Consider the following 14,060-nt stretch of genomic DNA (forward strand, 5'->3'; position numbering starts at 1 on the left):
CAGTTTTCACTCCCATCATGCGTCGATTGTTTGCAAAGCTTATCGTCAACTTGGCTTTGAGACTAAAATTGCAAAGGAATTCACTGATCCACATGGTATAAAGGTACTGTATTGCTCCCTTGTAAGGCCAATTCTCGAAAGCTCATCCATTGTATGGGCGCCAAACGACGTAACATGGAATATGAGAATCGAGCGTGTCCAAAAACGATTCATCAGGCTCGCATTGAGACATCTTTCATGGCGACCCCACGAATCTCCCTGCCTATCCCGAACGATGCCAATTGCTTGGGCTTGATACCTTGGATCAGCGACGGAAAATTCAGCAGGCTACGTTTATTGTTAAGTTGCTGAACGGAGAAATCGATTGCTCCCATCTCCTTTCGTTGATTGGATTTCGCGTACCTGGAAGAATGCTGAGACAGCGAAAATTGCTGCACACTGGATTTCATCGCACTCTATTTGGTTATACCCAGCCCATATGTACCATGATTCGTTTGTTTTCATCGATTGAAGCTGCATTCGATTTCGGAGTTTCCACATCCCAGTTTGTGAATCGATAAAACGATAAAACGACAGAACCTAATTTAAGCTAATATTCATGTTATTCATTAAGACTGTTGAATGTCAGATGAATTATAAATAAACAAACAAACAAACAAACAAACATCTCACTTCTTACTTCTCACTTCTGACTTCTTACTTTTCACTTCTTACTTTTCACTTCTTACTCCACAGTTCTCACTTCTCAAATTTCTGACTTCTAACTTCTCAATTTTCACTTCATTTTTCAATTTTCATTTCTCACTTATCACTTTACATTTCTCACTCCTCGAATTTGACACTTCTCACTTCTTACTTTTCGCTTCTAATTTCTCACTTCTTACTTCTCACTTCACAGTTCACATTTCTCAAATTTCTCCCTTTTCAGTTCTCAATTCTTACTTCTTTCTTCTCACTTTTCACTTTTCACTAGTCACTTCCTGTTTCCTATTATGAGATGTGCGAAATATTTCATTCCTCACTTCTCGCTGCACATTTCATGTAATTCCTACTACTAATTACTCACAATATAAGTTTTTTTTAACTTTTCGGCCAAACGGCATTCGGATAAATGGACCGACATCGTATATATTGTGCATGTGAACTGATTCAGACAACATCGAGTTAGCGAGGTGAAAATGCTTTGGGAAATTACTTCTGAACCACTTGGCCGATTTCAACAAAATTTGGTACACACGTTCTCTATCCTCAGGGAAAGTTAACAAAGGGGGTGGGAGGGTCATTTGGAAAAGGGGGAGGGATGGTGGGAGGGGTTTTGTTTAGAAAACGAACAATTCTGTGTAACTTTCAACTCCCAGGCCCGATTTCAACTAAATTGTGTACACATATTCACTATGAGGAGACGATAATATGGGAGGGTAATTTAGAACAGGGGGAGGGGTCTGGAGGAAGGGTTATTGTTCAGAAAACTTCCAATTCAAAGTAAGTTATGAACCCCTGGACCGATTTGAACCAAATTTTGTACACACATTCTCTATCCTAAGAAGAAGAGTGGTATTGTTTAGTTTAGATCTACTCAACCCTCCATCGAAATCATGGTTTGCCCAGTGAAAAGCATTGATTAATGTGTTTCCTTCTGGATGGTGAATGTGATCCCTCCTTTAAAAATTGCCCGGAATAAAACATCGGTGGATGTTTTTCCTTCTTTAGAAATAGACGTTTGCCCGGAATAAGACGATTTTGGATTTGATCCCTTTTCCAAAATCATTCAATGTTTTCAAATCAAATCTGCCTTCTTTCAATCAAATGATGAAGCATCAATTAGAAAACACAATTATCCAATTGGTTAATTCATTTTCCGATTGTGATAAAACTGCGAATCAAACTAGCAACTCTGAGCAAGGCCGGGTACATACCGCTAGTATCGAATAAGGGAGGTATCGACTTACGGAGGTAACGCAATATGCAACATTCAAAGGATTTTGAACTTCATCGAGTAAGAGAAAATATCGAGTTACAGAACATTGAGTGAGAGAGAGAGAGAGAGTTTACAGAAGATACTTAAATTAGGAGGAATTCTCTCCACAGTACAAAGCTCCATCTTATGTTAAATGTAGACTGCAGAAAATGCATTAACAGGAATGGCGTTTGTAGCAATTGAGCGTTAAATCATCGAGTGTCAGCAGAACGGTTAAAATGTTTCCCCTTTAGTGATTGAAAATAATTGATTTTAACAAACCCGGATCATCTGGAAAGTGTTCTTGTTTTGAATGAAGTCACTGAATTGAAAGCTAACTGAGATTACCATAAGTTTAAGGTTTAAATTTTTCTTATCAAAGACCAACACAACGACTGTACGAATCCATCGCGAAAAAAATATCTTTAACCGCTACATGGCTATCAGCCAACAGCGTGAGAATGTCACTTTGCAGGCGCCGTCATAGCGTCCACTCTGATTGGAATTCTGTAATGATTTGATTGAGTGGTGGGTGGATCGCAGCAAGCCATGCGCGCGGATGGTTGCTTTTGAATTTGCTGTCACGTTTTTGTTCGTTGCCGCAAGAATAAGATTCGGCTGATGCCTATATTTTACATATGTTTATCTGAAGTTTGAAATTTACGTGTTTGGTGACCTTTAGTAAAGTGTATTTCTTAATTGAGTGCGCGAAATGGTTTGTGTAGTTTGTATACGTGGATGTCTCCAGTTAAATATGTGTGGCTGTGTGATAATATCACAAATACATGGATCAATAACGAATTGCCAGAAGTTCGTGGACACTAGAAGGGATCTACGCCAGCTCAGGTTCTTTATCCGGAATTGGATCAATTTGGTGAGATTGTTTCAATATGTTTTTATATGATTCCAAAACTAAATGCGCGCTGGAATTAAAAAATCTGGAAATTTGTTTATGAATCCATTATCCAATTGATAATGCTAGCCGGAGTGTAAAATAATCGATATTTTTTGGTGAAGTCCTCCTTTCTTCACTTGTCAGCTTACTTCCAGACACATTCATAGTCGGCTCTGGACTGTCAATATTCGATTGAATATTAGTCATTGACTATTTGTGCACATTTTACAAATTGATAATTTATCTGAAATCTGAACACGTTTCAAATGAGTAAAGTAATTTAGCACATACAACTGAATACGATTTTCATCCACGAGGCACTTTCAATGGTAAACAAAAGCATAAACAATGCTAATTGGTTTTTTTTCTGCACACAGTAAGCTGGGTGCTGCGGATAGAGCCGCTTTTCTGCTCTCAAGCGAGTAGCGGGATATTTTGAAATCAATCCTATAAGCAGAATTATTTTGCAGTTCTCCAGCTGTCATACGTTTCCCGCTCTTAGAATTTCTCTTTCCATGCTGCATGAAGGCGCACGAATGCGCAAGACTCTACATGACTTCACGATGGTTTACATACATTCCTGCTCCAATCAGCTGCTGAATCTCGTGAAATCTCGTAACGAGTGCTTTTTGGTTGCATTCCTACCAATTATCCACTCGAAATATAATGTGAAAGTGTTTGTTACAAATAATGCAAAACTCAAACTAAGTTTATTTTTATTTTTTCCCCAAATAATAACAATACTTTTAAATATAAGATCTAAAATGAACATAACCACAATCTTTAATGTTTGGCTTCGGCACAATAGAAAATTTTGGCTTCAGTTTGACAACCAAATCGATTCTATCCGCACCACCCAGACAGTAAGTACACCCAGTGACAGTCGAATGAATGAGTTGGTGGAGTAGTCGTCTGACTATGTCATTCTATGTTTTGTTCATGCGATGTTTGTCAAAATTCGGACCGAAGTTGCTTCATGAAGATTAATATTTTAAGCTCTGATGTTAGCATAAACAGGCGGGCTAATTGCTAGTAAAAGTGACCTCGGGCTGGACGTGAGTTACCAGGCAGTCTGAAATGGGTCACTGGAGCTAACACCTTTCAACCCCCGGGCTAAAGCTGACTTTATTACAGACAGCTTTCTTCCATAATACCAGATACACACACATACACACAGTGGAGGTCATCGACGTAGTTACTGCTAAGAATTCATTCCGAAGGATGACCGTGGTCAGCAGCAAGTGAACTTTTCTCGGAGAAAGTGTTTGGCTACTGAAAATGATTGTGAAGGCGAAGAGATTGGATTCTTGAAGAATTTTCCTCAAAGTGACAGAAAATTTGATGGCCATGATGGCGTCAATAGCGGTGATGGTTGCTGCAGAAAATGTTTTCGCCGTGTTTGCTTCTAAAGCTAATCAGCGATAGACAGATAAACTTCTCGCAAGATTCTGACCATTTATTTGTTAATCACAATCACAATTTCATACAAAATATAAATAATCCTAGACGATTTTTCTTCAATGCACAAAACATAATCACGGCGGAAAGTTGGCGTCGAACAAGTCTAAAATTATCAAATAATCCAGAACGACAGCACGGTGTCTCTATGGGGAGATATTATTTTTCAAAAATCAGTATCTCTGAAACACCCACCACGCGAAAGTATAGGCTCTCCTCTTTCATATAGTGGGTAAACTTAAATGTTCTATCGGGGGATCTAGAACAATTTGTATTTTTATCACTATTTTTGCTGCAAACTCCATACAAATCTCAAATGATAGCCGATTGAAACCCACCCAAAAATGTATGGAAAAATGACCCCCGACAGAACATTTTAAAAATGCACCTACGTGAAATAGGAAAACCCAGAGTCTATTATATATAGAGTTACGCAAAGAGTGAAGCCAAATCTACCTATTGAACTGTCAAACCGTCTACCTATCGAGCAAAGTAAACAAATGCTTGTTGGTAAGGCGGAAGTATTGTTATCACCTAATGATTATTATGGCGAATAAAAACGCATGAATTGAAATGTATTATATTTGTTCTTGAAACAGCTTCAAAAAACTTCAATACACCCCCCAATAAAGTAGCAACAAGAAACTCACGTGTTTGCACTCTGTGGGTGACTTGGTTATCGAATAAAAAAGCTTTAGCAGTGAACACTCCCGTGAAGTCACTTTAAGGGTTGAACAAAAATGAAAGTTGCAAACCGAATAACAAGAAGATCGTTCAGAATAAGTGTAAGAAGATCCTCTTTGCGCAACTCTATATAATAGACTCTGGGAAAACCTATACTTTCGTGTAGTGGGTGTCTGAGAGATACTGATTTTTTGAAAATAAGCTTCTCCGGACAAACACACCATCCCAGCTTTATACGTTTTATATGTAGCAGTGCTCGTTTTAAAAATATGAAAAAGCCATGATTTCACTTACGGGGGAAATATTTACAAAAGAATAAAAAAACTATCAATGTTCCCCCGGGGATTACGGTACTGTGGAAAAACATTCTGACTAAAGATACTCAATTTACTCATGAGAGTACTTCAAAGTTAGTAGGCTGATGTCAGAACGTATGGTATGCCACACTACGGAACTGGGGGGCAGTAGGGACTTTGTCCAAGGGCTTGACGACCCCTCCCCATGGCCACTGCGAGTTAGACCGGGACCATCGTCCCTAACCCCTAATCCCAAGGCGTCAAGCGACCCGTGCCGAGGGGATGCATGGCCAATGAGCTAGGCCTTTAACGGAGCCTGTGGGGTACCTGGGCACCCTCCACAGTAATTGTCCCTTACCGCGTCATGCTGGGATCTGGCGTGGTGGACCTCTTTTCCCGAGCAACTCGTGGGACCAAAATGGAAAACCAAGTCAATTCTTCAATTAGTGGTAGTAGTGTAGGCGACAACCCCTTCGCAAGAGGTGGGTTGTTCAGGTCTCCGCCTAGGAGGCCAGAGGCAATAGTCGGCAGCTCAGTGCGCAGCGCCAGCGTGGGTCACTCAACCTTCCTCTCAGCTAGAAAAACGCCGGTAGGGGTTATTGACGGCCCATGGCTTGTGGAGGCGATGAACCGCAAACGCGATGGGCTTTCGGCCTTCGAGGTGGCGACGGAACAGCTGGACGCCATCATGGACTTTGCGTCATCGAAGCATAATATCAGCAAGGACCTCAAGAGGAGCTTGCAGAAACTTCGAAAGTCGATGCTGGACGCCAAGCTGGAGAGGGCGGTCGGGACGGCCAAGTGTAAACCCGTGAAATCGGTGGAGTCGAGGTCTACCCAGACTGAGGCCCAAGGATTCGCGGACTCGGGCAAGGTCGAATCGACCGAAGGCGTGCCAGCGAGGACGGTGGTGCCAAAGTCTACCCAGACTGAGGCTCAAGTATTTGCGGGTACGTCGGGGGTGACTGCTCCAACGGAGCAGACACAAAAACGGGAGAGACAGTCTCCAGGGGATGAGCTCCCTAGGGGCCGCTCCAAAACGTGGAGGGTTACTACCCCGAACAAGGGTAGTGGGGCTGGGAAGCTGAACTCCGGTCAGGTACCTCCAAAACCGGGGGAGGAAGGACCTGGAAAGGTCCGTCCACTCAGGAAAGACGGTGGTAAGGGTTTACGGCAGGCTGAAAGCTCTCAGCCGCACCAGACCAGGGAAATAGAGGGGGATGACGCCTCCTGGACCCTGGTCAAGAACAAGAGGAAACCGAAGAAGTCAAGGGCCGAAAAGAAGGCCCAGGCGAATGAGGGTAGCAAGAAGTCTAGGGTAGGCGCCAATCGCTCCAGGGGCGATGCCCTAGTCATCACGGCGGACGAGGCTAAGTACTCGGATGTTTTGAAGGCGATGAGGAGTGACGTCAAGCTCGGTGAACTCGGCGCCGACGTACGTCGAATAAGACGTACCCGGATGGGCGAGATGATACTCGAGCTGAAGCGGGGCGTCTCGCAAAAGGGCGCCGCCTACAAGAAGTTGGCGGAGGAGGTCCTAGGCGAGACGGTCAAGGTGAGGGCACTCACGACGGAGGTGAATCTAAGGGTTAAAGACCTGGACGAGATCACTGAAGTCGAAGAGCTCGTCACGGCACTGCGGCGACAGTGTGAAGTGGAGACGACCACCGCAGCCGTTCGGCTACGGAAAGGTCCGGCAGGGACGCAGGTAGCATTGGTTCGGCTATCTGCAGCGGACGCCTCCAAGGTAGTCAAGTTAGGGAGCGTCAAGGTGGGATGGTCGGTATGCCCTGTGCGCATATACGAGCAACCCGAAGTTTGCTTCAAGTGCCTGGAACCGGGGCACAAGCAATGGGACTGCAAAGGCCCTGACAGAAGCAATCTCTGCCGACGCTGCGGATTGGAGGGACATAAGGCACAATGCTGCACGAACCCTCCCAATTGTTTGATTTGTTCCAGCAAAGCTGTGAACAGCAAGCACCCCATGGGGGGTACGATGTGCCCGGCGTTTAAGCGTGCTGCAAAATCAAAGTGCAGGTAACGCAGCTGGCTTGCTCGGCCTCGCCCGAGTGTTTGGTGTGCGCAGGTTTAGAGGAAACGGCGGAACACGTGTTGTTCGTGTGCTCACGTTTTCGCGCAATGCGTGACCACATGCTTGCCACATGTGGTCTGGACACTACCACGAACAACCTAGTTCGGAGGATGTGTGAAGATGAAGTTGGCTGGAACGCCGTTTTATCGGCTATCGTCCAAATCGTCTCGGAGCTACACAGAAGGTGGCGCGTGGACTCAAGGATGGCTAGTTCAGGCGCAAATAAGAGGTGGTTCAAGGGATCGGAGTCGGCTTCATGGGTCATACCGGTGGTCATGCTCTGTGGTCGAACTCGATCCTTTTATCGAACAAGTGGCCGCGCAAAGAACAACATGGTATCGTCGCTTTCGCGGCGTCGGTCAACCGGGCGGGTACCGAGCCCGAGGACGGAAAGGGGTCCTCGTCAAGGCTGGCGCAGGCGTAGGCCTCGCATCGGCAAGTCCCTCTGTGTGCTGGCGAATAGGCCCTATCGCAGAAAGGTCAATTTGGGGTGCACGCGGCATCATCATTCTTGATACCAGTCGTGCAGAGGGAAGCAGGCGCGAAGTCGACCCTTCCCACCTTCCGAGGACATAGGGCGTGGTAAGGCCACCTGGAAAGCCGGCAACGCGCTGGCACGATACCATGGTGTTCTTCTAAAAAAGCGAGTTACGATGTTCGGTGCTGCAAGGACACGCAGCTAACCTCGAGGGTGCGTTGTGCACTGGCCCCCCTTTGAAGCATTACTTTCTGGTTGTAGCGAAGGGACTATGGGCTTGGCGGCAATGGAAACGGTTTAGCGGGTCGGGATGTAGTTCTGCCTCCCTCGGTGATCCCTAACCCCGCACTTCCTGGTTAACCCAGGATGTCTGTTGAGCAGATTCCCCCTCCATTGTTTAGGAAGAAAAAAAAAACTATGGAACTGTGTGATTGTTATGCCCTGTCATATGATTTTCTGGGTTGTCTCCTGATTTTTAAGAAAATTATTTTGAACTTTTAGTGGAATGTATTCACTCTTCACTGAAAACGGCCTTACTGTTGAGGTCAAGATACGTATCTGTCAAAGGAACAGTGGTGGAATTAAATGGTCTTATGCCAAGCTTCTAATTTATGTTCTTGCAAATCAATTCTGGTGCGAGCAAAGCACGGGAGTCAACGAATCGCCACGGTCATTTACGATTGAAGCATCTAATCCAACCAACAGCGGGCATTTATTCGATAATTAATTTTAGACTGGACCAATTTTAGGTTTTATTTCTCTCCTGAATAAGCCTCATTGTGTGATAAATTGTTTTCTCAACACAACGAGCATAACAACCTGTCCAATTGTCTTCTCTTCATTATAGTTAAATTTATCTGTTCAAAAATAATAAACGAAAATGACAGCAGCGGAAATGCACGATCCACTTAAAAATAAAAAATGATTACAATCCTAATATATATATACACGTATAAAAGATGTCTTGAAATCGAAAATCCATTTAACGTACCAAGAAGGATGACGCTCCAGAGAATATTGCACTGAGGGGAAATAACTGAAGCATGCAACCCCGTTCGCGGATCGAATCAGCGATTAAAAAACATCGGCATGAAATTACAATTTTCATACGTCTCCCGGCTAAGACAGTGAACACAATGGCAGCTCAAGACCAGCCGCGCAAACAGCGCAGCATCGTCCCAGCTCTCATTGCCACATTTTTCCATGGCAGCAGGACATTGTCGAGTGCTGTTGACGATGCACAGCGCAACGCTGCTGCGGAATGAGTTCCAGTGTCAAGGGACCCATAAAGACTCGATTTATGATCATAATTTAAAGTCTATTACTTATAGCTGTTGCTGCTCTCGCCGATGGAGACCCTCCCGCAGGAGGTTGGTGAAGTGCGAGCTGTTGTAATAGTTTCGACGTGGCAGGCAGTCAATATGTATGAGTTTGAATGCAGAACTTGGTGAATTACGGAGCTAATGGACCGGAAGATGAGTCTGTGTGAAATTTGTGTTAATAAGTGAAATCGATTCAAGCTTTAAATACTTTAACTCCTACACAAAGCCACTGACAAGTATAAAACAATAAATTTGCGGTATTATATGAATATATTCTTAAAAACAGTAGACAATCATTTATTATAATATAAAAGCTTAATACAATTTGACTTCTGTTATTTATGATCATTACTTCTTCAGAGCAATGCATCATTCTTCAGATCAATGCGAATCAGCGTGAAAGTTCACCGAGCTAGAATTATAGGCTTCTGTGGATCCCCTCCGGAAGCACCTGGAATACTCCGCAGATCTCTATGTTGGGATCAATTCCCGGAAGACCACAAACCAGAATATCACGAGTGAATTGGAGTTTCTGGTGCCAAATAGTATCGATTGTTTGTTTGATTTGGCCTCGCAAACTGCAGCCGTCCTTCTGCTGGTCTGGCTGATTGGAGACACTCGGTAATCTGGATTCGGATAAATCCAACAAAATCCAGCACATTGGTGCGGATATCGCTTAGATCATATGGCAGATCATATAACAACCTGCGATTAGATAAGAGAGTCAATTGTTATAAATTTTCCACAAGTTCTGAACTTCTCGGAACTTACATTATAAAGCGCTAATGCCGCCTCCCGAGCCCCTTTGTAGTTGAGGAATCATTTTCAGTCCCGAACGTTCCGAACGAAATTCCACCAACGTACCGACGAGCATAACATTCTTGACCATCTTTCGGGCTATGTAGCTGAGTGGCAATCTCCGACATGGAATTGTTGTCCTTTAATTTCCACAGGCGTATTCGTAAGGAATGATTTCTAAAGTTTCAGCTACGCTTGATCATGAAGATGATTACGTTGCCCCAGAAAGCGCATGTTCATTGCCTGCATCGTAACTAATCGAACTGGTGACTGCCACCGATTCTCCAAGCAAAAGCGAAATCGAAATTCTGGAAAAACAAAAATAAACATTAAATCTTTGTGAGCTGCTAAATATATCTCTAACACTTACATTATTTGCAACCATGCTACGCCTTGGGAATGCACAATTTATGAATAATTTAACGGCGACGATAAAAATAGCAGAAGAATTTTTCGAATCTCCATGTTTGTTGTGAAGTTGTTGACAAGATTTTTTTTTCATCCAAAAATGGGTAAGCTAGATCACCCAAATATGAGTAAAGGCAGACTTACCAATAATATGAGTGAAATTTACAGATTTTATTAGTAAATTTTACTGATAATATCAGTAATGTTTCATTTACCCATATTTGAGTGAACAGGTTACGTATTTATGGGTGAACTAGGCTAAGCGTGCATAGTATTATATACCATTCGATTCAGCTCGACAAACTGAGCAAATGTCTGTCTGTCCGTGTGTGTGTCCGTGTGTGTGTGTGTGCGTATGTGTGTGCACATTGAAACATTAGCCAATTTTTCTAGTACTAAACCTGAATCGATTTTGCTACAACAAGTTGCATTCGATGGGGAATGTTTTCTTCTTGTTCACTATTGAGTTTCATAATGATGGCACTTCTCAAAAAATAGTAAATATTCAAAGAGTTATGAGACATCATTATTTCGTAACAAATAAGCTATCGATTCTCTAGGTTATGTTCTCCCAAGACACAATTTATTCGAAACCGGCACACTGACAGCATAGAATACACAGCTTACACGGAAGAAAAAACTTCACAAAGAAACATAGAAACCCATTAATGAGTTAAAAAGTACCTATTTTAAGATTTCATGTATACACTGAAAATTCTCGTTTATTTTTTCAAAATGACCTAAGAAACATATTTTCATGAATGAATTTTAATATTGCGATCAATATGATAGCTTTTGATTGCAGTACACAAATTAATTCATGAATAAAAGGTGACATATGTTCTTTTTAAAAGTTAAGCGTCATTTCTGCCATTTCTTTCCCCTATGGGCCGATGTGAGCAGTGAGAAGTGAAAAGTGAGACGTGAGAAGTGCGAAGTGAGGAGTGAAAAGTAAGAAGTAAGAAATGAAAAATGAGAAATGAAAAATCACCAGATGATCCGAAATGAAAACAAAAATGTTTTTCCAAATTTAATCTAGACTATCCTTTGAAAAGAGCTGAAATTTTTTGCTAATATTTTCAAATGGATATAATAGAAAAACGACGCATCCCACAAAAAGTGTTGTGTGAGTGACTATCGCAAAATCAGTCAAACTTTGGAAACAATCCAAATTGAACCCAACGCTGAAAAAAAAATCAGTTTAAAAAAATTAAAGTCGATTTGCAAAAAACGCCCTTTTATTTAAATGAAATTTTGTCTCAAGATAGGTGATTATGTTCCCTACCAACCGTCCATACATCGCAAGCTGGGCACTCTTAAGGAAAAAAGTTTTTCTAACAAAAACTTTTTCTTGTCGGAATTATTTTCAGTGTATTTTCATCTGAAATTGAACCAATGAAAGACATCGTTATAGAACCCCAAGCAAATCTATTTTTATGATACATTGTCTAATTTAGTCACTAAATATAGTTTGTTTTTAAATTAAGAGTAATATTAAGAAGGGGTTTATATCTTCAAAAAAATATTATATTCCATTATTAGCTTCTTTAGTTGCGACCAGTTACGACCAAAACATTGTACTCTGCCTGACTGTACAGGAATACTTAATATCTGGGTGGTGCGGGTAGAATCGATTTGGTTGTCAAACTGAAGCCAAAATTTTCTATTGTGTCGGAGCCAAACATTGAAGATTGTGGTTATGTTCGTTTCTGATCTAATATTGAGAAGTATTGTTATTATTTTGGGAAAAAATAAAAATAAACTTTGTTTGAGTTTTGTATTCTTTGTAACAAATATTATCACATTATATTTCGAGTGGAAAATTAGTGGGAATGCAACTAAAAAGCACTCGTTACGAAATTTCACGAGATTCAGCAGCTGATTGGAGCATGAATGTATGTAAACAATAGTGAAGTCATGTAGAGTCTAGCGCATTTGTGCGCTCTCATGCAGCGTGGAAAGAGAAATTCGAAGAGCGGGAAATGTTTGACAGCCTAGTAACTGCAAAATAATTTTGTTTATGGGAGTGATTTCAAAATATCCCCCTGCTCGCTTGAGCGCAGAAAAGCGGCTCTATCCGCAGTACCCAGCTTAATATGAGTATATTATGTATACATATGTTAAATCCACCCCTTAAAGACACTGAAATAATCAATTTCGTCAAGAAAAAGTTTTGTTAGAAAATTTTTTTTCCCTTCAAAGTGCCCAGCTTGCGATGTATGGACGGTTGGTAGGGAACATAATCACCTATCTTGAGACAAAATTTCGTCCAAATCGAAAAGGGCGTTTTTTTGCAAATCGACTTTTAATTTTTTAAATCGATTTTTTTAGTGTAGGGTTCAATTTTGAGTTTTTCAAAAAGTTTTATTAGAAAGTTTTACTGATTTTGCGATAGTCACCCATACAATACTTTTTTGTAGGAAGGGTCGTTTTCGATTATATCCATTTGAAAAATCAGTAAAAACAAGTTTGACCCTTTTCAAAAGATAGTCTGAATCAAATTTGAATAAACTAAGTATGCACTTTTCTTTTAACTGCACTTCTTAAATATTGACCAATAAATTTACAAAAAGTCAACTTAAACAATCAGAACACTTGCAAGTTCCCAAAAAGTTCTATTTTGGCTTTACGCATTTTATTACATTTCCCGCATAACTTTTCAAAAGGACCTAAGTAAATTTTTTTCATGAATTCTCGCTTAACTTTTCAAAAGGACGTAAGTAACATTTTTTTCATGAATTAATTTGAATACTGCAATCAATATTGTGATTCTCGAGATATTATAGCATTTTGCTCATTCACCTCTGCCTCGCTTAGTTGTGCGCCGCTAAGGTATTGTGTCATATTATGGTACTTTACTCAATTTAAGTGTAGAATATTACATCACAAATTAAACATAATTGCACTACTAATATCCACTTAAACAATATCCCGAACGCAACACAGGCGAAAGAAAAGCAAAAACTACTAAACCTCGAACAATTTCACTTAAAAATATCTTTTCGTAAAGGGACGACAATATGCTACATACCTTACAAGCGAATGTGGAAAAGCTTACCGAAAGCTCACATCTATTTGACATTGGTTTATTTACTTTTTGCATGGCGCACAACTCGGCGCATGGGACCCGGCGCGTAACTGGTGAGCCAGTATGCTAATTTTAGAAAAGAATCGCAATAGCTTTCATGTTGTTCTGTTGATTGCAGTACTCAAATTAATTCATGAAAAAAATGTTACTTAGGTCCTTTTGATAAATTATGCGAGATCTATAGTACAGCAGAAAGTCCATTGCTGATAAACGTTCATTTCGAACAATACACCGCAGATTGCTGGTTAATTGGTCTCGCTCAAACCAACAGCGAATAATCTAGCGACTACTTTAACGAACTATTTAAGGAACAGCTACTTTAACCGACCGTGTCCATTTAGCAAGTACGGTGTTGAACATAATCTGGAGATTAAAATAACACTTAATAAAGTTTAAAAAAACTTAGCAAGTAACCGCACAATATTGAGTAAAACAAATTAAGGGTGTAGCATTTCTGCATGCGGTGAATAAATTTCGCACCGTGTATATAACTGACAGCATGAATGTTTGTGTTGCTTCTTTCGTGCTTTATTGATGATGCTAACCTCTCAAGCAAAGTTTTCCAAAGCTTCAAATGTGGAACA

General features: G+C 41.2%; 1 protein-coding gene and 1 long non-coding RNA gene across 2 annotated transcripts in view; one reads left to right on the plus strand and one right to left on the minus strand.

The window, feature by feature from the left end:
• LOC134226697 (dopamine D2-like receptor) overlaps positions 1–14,060 on the plus strand; it is a 1,014,775-nt gene that overhangs the window by 713,738 nt on the left and 286,977 nt on the right. The window lies entirely within an intron of this gene.
• Positions 9,514–10,902, minus strand: LOC134225125 (uncharacterized). The gene is made up of 3 exons (XR_009983175.1): positions 10,351–10,902; positions 9,954–10,288; positions 9,514–9,887 (listed from the first exon to the last, which is right to left on the minus strand). It is a non-coding gene; the product is annotated as an uncharacterized LOC134225125 (long non-coding RNA).

This window comes from Armigeres subalbatus, chromosome 3 (genome assembly GCF_024139115.2).
Source record: "Armigeres subalbatus isolate Guangzhou_Male chromosome 3, GZ_Asu_2, whole genome shotgun sequence".
Lineage (NCBI taxonomy): Eukaryota > Metazoa > Arthropoda > Insecta > Diptera > Culicidae > Armigeres > Armigeres subalbatus.